Here is a 5,695-nt window from a genome sequence, read left to right as displayed (position 1 = left end):
CAGAGAAAGAAAATATAATTAAAAAGAAAAATTGGAAGTAAGAAAGAAAAGGGAAAAGGATGCTGCGCCGGAAGCCGCGGCGAGGATTCCTTATGATGCTTGTGCGCGTCCCCGAGGCCCATCGGTCCTTCATCCAAGAACCGATAAACGCAGTGACCGGCGCCTTCACGGCATTTATGATTAATTTTATAATCCAGTCTGGTAGTTTTAAGGAGCGAGTTCTTGCATCCGCCCTATTCGAATCGGCGGGGCGGTGGAGCGCCAGCGAGCCCAAGGTCTCCCAGGCGAGCATGGCAGGACTGGAGGGCTCCCGGCAGGGCGCCTCGGCGTCCATCGGGACCCCGACGGAGGTGCCGGAGATCTTTCGGCTACAACGCCGGGCAGGTGGGGCTCGTTAGCCGTGGTAGGCAATTCACCTAGGAGAGCAAACTCCGAACAACAAACCAGGGCAGGTGAGGTTCGTTAGCCGTGGTAGGCAATTCACCTAGGAGAGCAAACTCCGAACAATAAACCCGGGCAGGTTGGGCTCGTGAGCCGTCATAGGTAATACACCTAGGAGAGCAAACTCCGAACAATAAACCCGGGCAGGTTGGGCTCGTGAGCCGTCATAGGTAATACACCTAGGAGAGCAAACTCCGAACAGTAAACCCGGGCAGGTGGAGGTCGTTAGCGAAAGCAGTTCATCTAGGAGAGCAAACTCCGATTACAAAACCGGGCAGGTGGAGGTCGTTAGCGTGAGCAGTTCACCAAGGAGAGCAAACTCCCATTACAAACCCGGGCAGGTGGAGATCGTTAGCGAAAGCAGTTCACCTAGGAGAGCAAACTCCGATTACAAACCCGGACAGATGGAGGTCGTTAGCGAAAGCAATTCATCTAGGAGAGCAAACTCCGATTACAAACCCGGGCAGGTGGAGGTCGTTAGCGAAAGCAATTCATCTAGGAGAGCAAACTCCGATTACAAACCCGGGCAGGTGGAGGTCGTTAGCGAAAGCAATTCATCTAGGAGAGCAAACTCCGATTACAAACCCGGGCAGGTGGAGGTCGTTAGCGAAAGCAGTTCACCTAGGAGAGCAAACTCCGATTACAAACCCGGACAGATGGAGGTCGTTAGCGAAAGCAATTCATCTAGGAGAGCAAACTCCGATTACAAACCCGGGCGGGTGGAGGTCGTTAGCAGCAATTCATCTAGGAGAGCAAACTCCGATTACAAACCCGGGCAGGTGGAGGTCGTTAGCGAAAGCAATTCATCTAGGAGAGCAAACTCCGATTACAAACCCGGGCAGGTGGAGGTCGTTAGCGAAAGCAGTTCACCTAGGAGAGCAAACTCCGATTACAAACCCGGACAGATGGAGGTCGTTAGCGAAAGCAATTCATCTAGGAGAGCAAACTCCGATTACAAACCCGGGCAGGTGGAGGTCGTTAGCGAAAGCAATTCATCTAGGAGAGCAAACTCCGATTACAAACCCGGACAGGTGGAGGTCGTTAGCGAAAGCAATTCATCTAGGAGAGCAAACTCCGATTACAAACCCGGGCAGGTGGAGGTCGTTAGCGAAAGCAGTTCACCTAGGAGAGCAAACTCCGATTACAAACCCGGGCAGGTGAGGTTCGTTAGCCGTGGTAGGCAATTCACCTAGGAGAGCAAACTCCGAACAATAAACCCGGGCAGGTGGAGCTCGTCAGCCGTGGTGGGCAGTCTGCCTAGGAGAGCAAACTCCGAACAATAAACCCGGGCAGGTGAAGCTCGTCAGCCGTGGTAGGCAGTCTGCCTAGGAGAGCAAACTCCGAACAATAAACCGGGGCTTGTGGTGCTCGTTAGATGTCGTAGACAATCCACGTGATGGGAACACCAAAGAAAAGGAAAATAAAAAGGAACACCAGAAAAAGGAAAATATAGTAACAAAACATCAAGAAAATAAAATAAAAAACACAGATCATCCACCTTCAGGCCCTAACATCTCCAAAATTATGGGCGAGTCTTTTCTGGGGAGAAAGAGGCTCATCCAGACCAAAGAACATCAAAAAGGGATGATATAGAAAGGAACACCAAAAAAATGGGAAAAAGAGAAAAAAACATCGCAAAAGAAAAGTAACAACAATAACAGAACAACGTCAAGAAAAATAACATACAAAGAAACATCATCCACCATTCGGCCCCAAACTAACATCACCAAAATTATGGGTGGGTCTTTTCTGGGGAGAAAGAGGCTCATCCAGACCAAAGAACATCAAAGAGGGATGATATAGAAAAGAACACCAAAAAATAGGGGAAAAAAAGAGCAAAAAAACATCGCAAAAGAAAAGTAACAGCAATAACAGAACAACATCAAGAAAAGTAACATACAAAAGAAACATCATCCACCATTCGGCCCCAAACTAACATCACCAAAATTATGGGTGGGTCTCTTCTGGGAGGAAAGCGGCTCACCCAGACCTATGAACATCAACAAGAGGATGATATGAAATAAAAGAACATCAAAAAAGAAAAACAACAGCAAGAAAACAAAGAAAAAAATAAAGAAAAGAAAAGGAAAAAGAAACAAAAAGAAAAAGAAAAACACCAAAATAAAATAAAACAAAAACAAAAAAATAATCCAAATAAATAAATAAATAAACAAATACAGAATACAGTAAAATTAACGAACTAACTAACTAATTCAAACTGTCTAACTATTAAACTACCTATCTAACTACCTATCTAACTAAGGGTACTATACAAGGGTACTATTGGACTACCTATTAACTAACTATCAAATCATCTAACGATCGAACATGTATTTGTCTGACTCTTGATCTATTTATCTGTATGGCTATCTATCATTATGTTTATCTATCCATCTTTTTTTTTTCTTTTTGCAGTTAAGGAAGCAGCTCAAGGGCAAAAGTAGATAAATAAATAAAAAATCCGCATAAATAAAAAATAAGTTCTATCTCTATATTTGTTTATCTTATTTGTTCATCTTATTTATTTGTTTACTTATCTAGTCCGTCATCAGTCATGGTCAGTTCTACCTACACGTTTTCCTGCCACAATTTTTTTTTCATTGTGTAGTCCTTAGTTCCGGTCCGACCTTGAGCTGGAAGGGAAGGACGGGGGCAGGGAGGCAAGAAAAGGAAGGGAGGGAGGGGGGAGGTAGGACAGAGTAAAAGGAAGAATTTGGATTATAATGGTTTCCCCCCCTCCCCCTCTGCAGCCAAAAAATAAAACGAAGAAAAGCGTCAAGTAAAAAAAATAATAATAATAAATGGTAGCTAACAATGATAAAGAGTTTGCTAAAAAAAAAATGGAAATCGATGAGGTAAAGACTTGGCAGTTTTCTTTTTTTTTTTTTTAACACAGAAGACAGAAAGCCCAAGGGCCAAAATAAGAGGATACAAAAAAAAAAAAAAAGGTCGCTACGTCGCTGCTCCCCAATCTTTATCCTTTTGAATATCTGTGTCTTGAATGAGGCAGAGTAAGAGACTTTGTATAACTACTGATATTTGTACTCTTCCGGGTATACCCCATTCACGGTGCTCAATAATGATGATAACAGTATAGCAGCAAGTAGTACGCAGTAGCTAGCGAGGCGGCACCATTTTGCACTTCAGTTTCCGTCACAACCTTACGGCACATTTCTTAAACTTTGTCGAGCGTTTAAAACTCATTCTCCGCTCTCTATTGTTACGTACTTTACAGAGAGAGAGAGAGAGAGAGAGAGAGAGAGAGAGAGAGAGAGAGAGAGAATAGCAGGGGTGAGGAAAGAGTGGGAATACGCGTTTCAGTCCTGATTAAGTGTGTGTGTGTGTGTCCTTGAAAAAAAAAAAACTTTTTTTTTTCAGTCAAGTTCAGCCTTAACACAGAGGCGGCCATTTCGATGACTACGCAGAAGACGTTGAAGAAAATAAAAATTAAAAAATGAACCAAAATAGAGAATAACTGACGACCAGTTTCAGTGATCACTTGACTCGGGTCTCCAAGCGCTGCAAGACCTTGGCGGAGAGAGAGAGAGAGAGAGAGAGAGAGAGAGAGAGAGTATGTGTGTTAACCATTGCACTTAGCCGTGACACCGAAGGAAGAAAACATGAAGGTAAAGTTAAAAGCGGGTGCATACGCTATTCCTTCTCACGTAGTTGACTGCTCTTTCGGCCTCCTCTTCGGATTCTTTACAGGAGAAGCGAGTAGAGGCATTTTTATTGTTGTTTCCTTTTTATGTGCCCTTGTGCTGTCTCTTTTGCTGTAAAAAAAATAGCTGTGTGTGGCTGCGGTAGGTACTCATCTCCGCACCGTTGACCCTTTGAGCTTGTGGTAGGCAAGAACCTGTTAGTTACCGGCACCATCTGAGAGGGTGTTTAGTAAGGCCGGCAATTTTTACACTCCTAAGCGAGCAAAACTCGGCCCAGAAACCTTCCGGGCATTAATGATGATAAAATGCAATTATGGTGTGAAGTGTAAACTTGTGAAAAAAGTATCTTTACATTTTTTGTATAATTTCAGGAGTATTTTTATTTGTATCTTTGAAATCTGGTATAGGAGTATTTGTATTTTTATTTGTATTTTTAGATTCAGGAATAGAAGTATTTGTATTTGCATTTGTATTTTTAGATTCAGGAATAAAAGTATTTATTTGTATTTTGAACCTGAACAAAAGTATTTGTATTTGTATTTGTATTTTGGAATCCTGAACAAAAAGTATTTGTATTTGTATTTGTATTTTGGAATCTGAACAAAAGTATTTGTATTTGTATTTGACTTATAAAAAATCCGTATTTGATCCAACCCTGGTGTGTGTGTGTGTGTGTGTGTGTGTGTGTGTGTGTGTGTGTGTGTGTGTGTGTGTGTGTGTGTGTGTGTGTGTTTGAAAGGGTCTTGCGGTGTTTGGGAAGTGACGGTCGAGCTTGTTTTTAAAGGAGTCAGTCGTGTTACACTGGACCACTGACGGTGGGAGCTTATACCATTCTCGCACTACAACGCTGGTGAAGAAAAATTTGGTGCAGTCCGAATTTACTTGTCTACATTTGAGTTTTATGCCATTGTTCCTCGTTCGCAAAGTGTCATCTATCATAAACAATTTTGTTCTGTCTACATTCGTGAAACCATTAAGTATTTTAAAACATTCGATCAATTTTCCTCGGAGGCGACGTTTCTCAAGAGAGAACATGTTAAGGATAGAAAGCCTTTCTTCGTAGGATTTGTTGCGCAAGAGAGAGAGAGAGAGAGAGAGAGAGAGAGAGAGAGAGAGAGAGAGAGATTTACATAGAAATCAGACCACACAGACCCATGGTCCAGGCTAGGTGGTCTGTCCTTAAACCTAAGTGAATATACACTAATCAGATGGCTCAAAAACGTTTCTATTCTAAATGGTGAAATTTCTTCGTATCACTGACGTAAGAAGAAAAAATACTTATAATATGGGAATGAGATTGTGTGTTTATGTATGCATGTGTGTAAATAAGTATCTATGTATATATGTATAAATGTATGTATGTATGTATGTATGTATGTAAGTAGGTAGGTGAGTAGGAAAGTAGGTAGGTAGATAATTAAGTAGGATATATGCATGCATGGATATATGTATGTATGTATGTATGTATGTATGTATGTCTCAGAAACGCGCACATACTCATGAAAAAGATAATATTTTTCATGCATATTATATTACGGAATAAAAAAAATGGACCACAAGAAAAGAAAACGGGAAAACCTAATTAATGTTTT

At 41.9% G+C, this 5,695-nt stretch overlaps 1 long non-coding RNA gene across 23 annotated transcripts; it reads left to right on the top strand.

Moving 5' to 3' along the window:
- Positions 1 to 446: 446 nt before the first annotated feature.
- Positions 447 to 2,590, top strand: LOC126989177 (uncharacterized). 23 transcript variants are annotated; one of them, XR_007742979.1, is made up of 6 exons: positions 447 to 588; positions 657 to 782; positions 909 to 1,103; positions 1,227 to 1,289; positions 1,353 to 1,415; positions 1,479 to 2,590. It is a non-coding gene; the product is annotated as an uncharacterized LOC126989177 (long non-coding RNA). The 23 variants fall into 23 exon arrangements; XR_007742971.1 differs by having other exon boundaries at positions 657 to 725; positions 852 to 1,103; positions 1,353 to 2,590; XR_007742985.1 differs by having other exon boundaries at positions 1,035 to 1,103; positions 1,353 to 2,590.
- Positions 2,591 to 5,695: the final 3,105 nt, after the last annotated feature.

The sequence above is a fragment of the Eriocheir sinensis genome, unplaced genomic scaffold, assembly GCF_024679095.1.
Source record: "Eriocheir sinensis breed Jianghai 21 unplaced genomic scaffold, ASM2467909v1 Scaffold1089, whole genome shotgun sequence".
In the NCBI taxonomy this organism is placed as follows: domain Eukaryota; kingdom Metazoa; phylum Arthropoda; class Malacostraca; order Decapoda; family Varunidae; genus Eriocheir; species Eriocheir sinensis.
The sequence above is the reverse complement of the archived record's forward strand: the minus strand, read 5'-3'. Positions and strand labels throughout refer to the sequence as shown.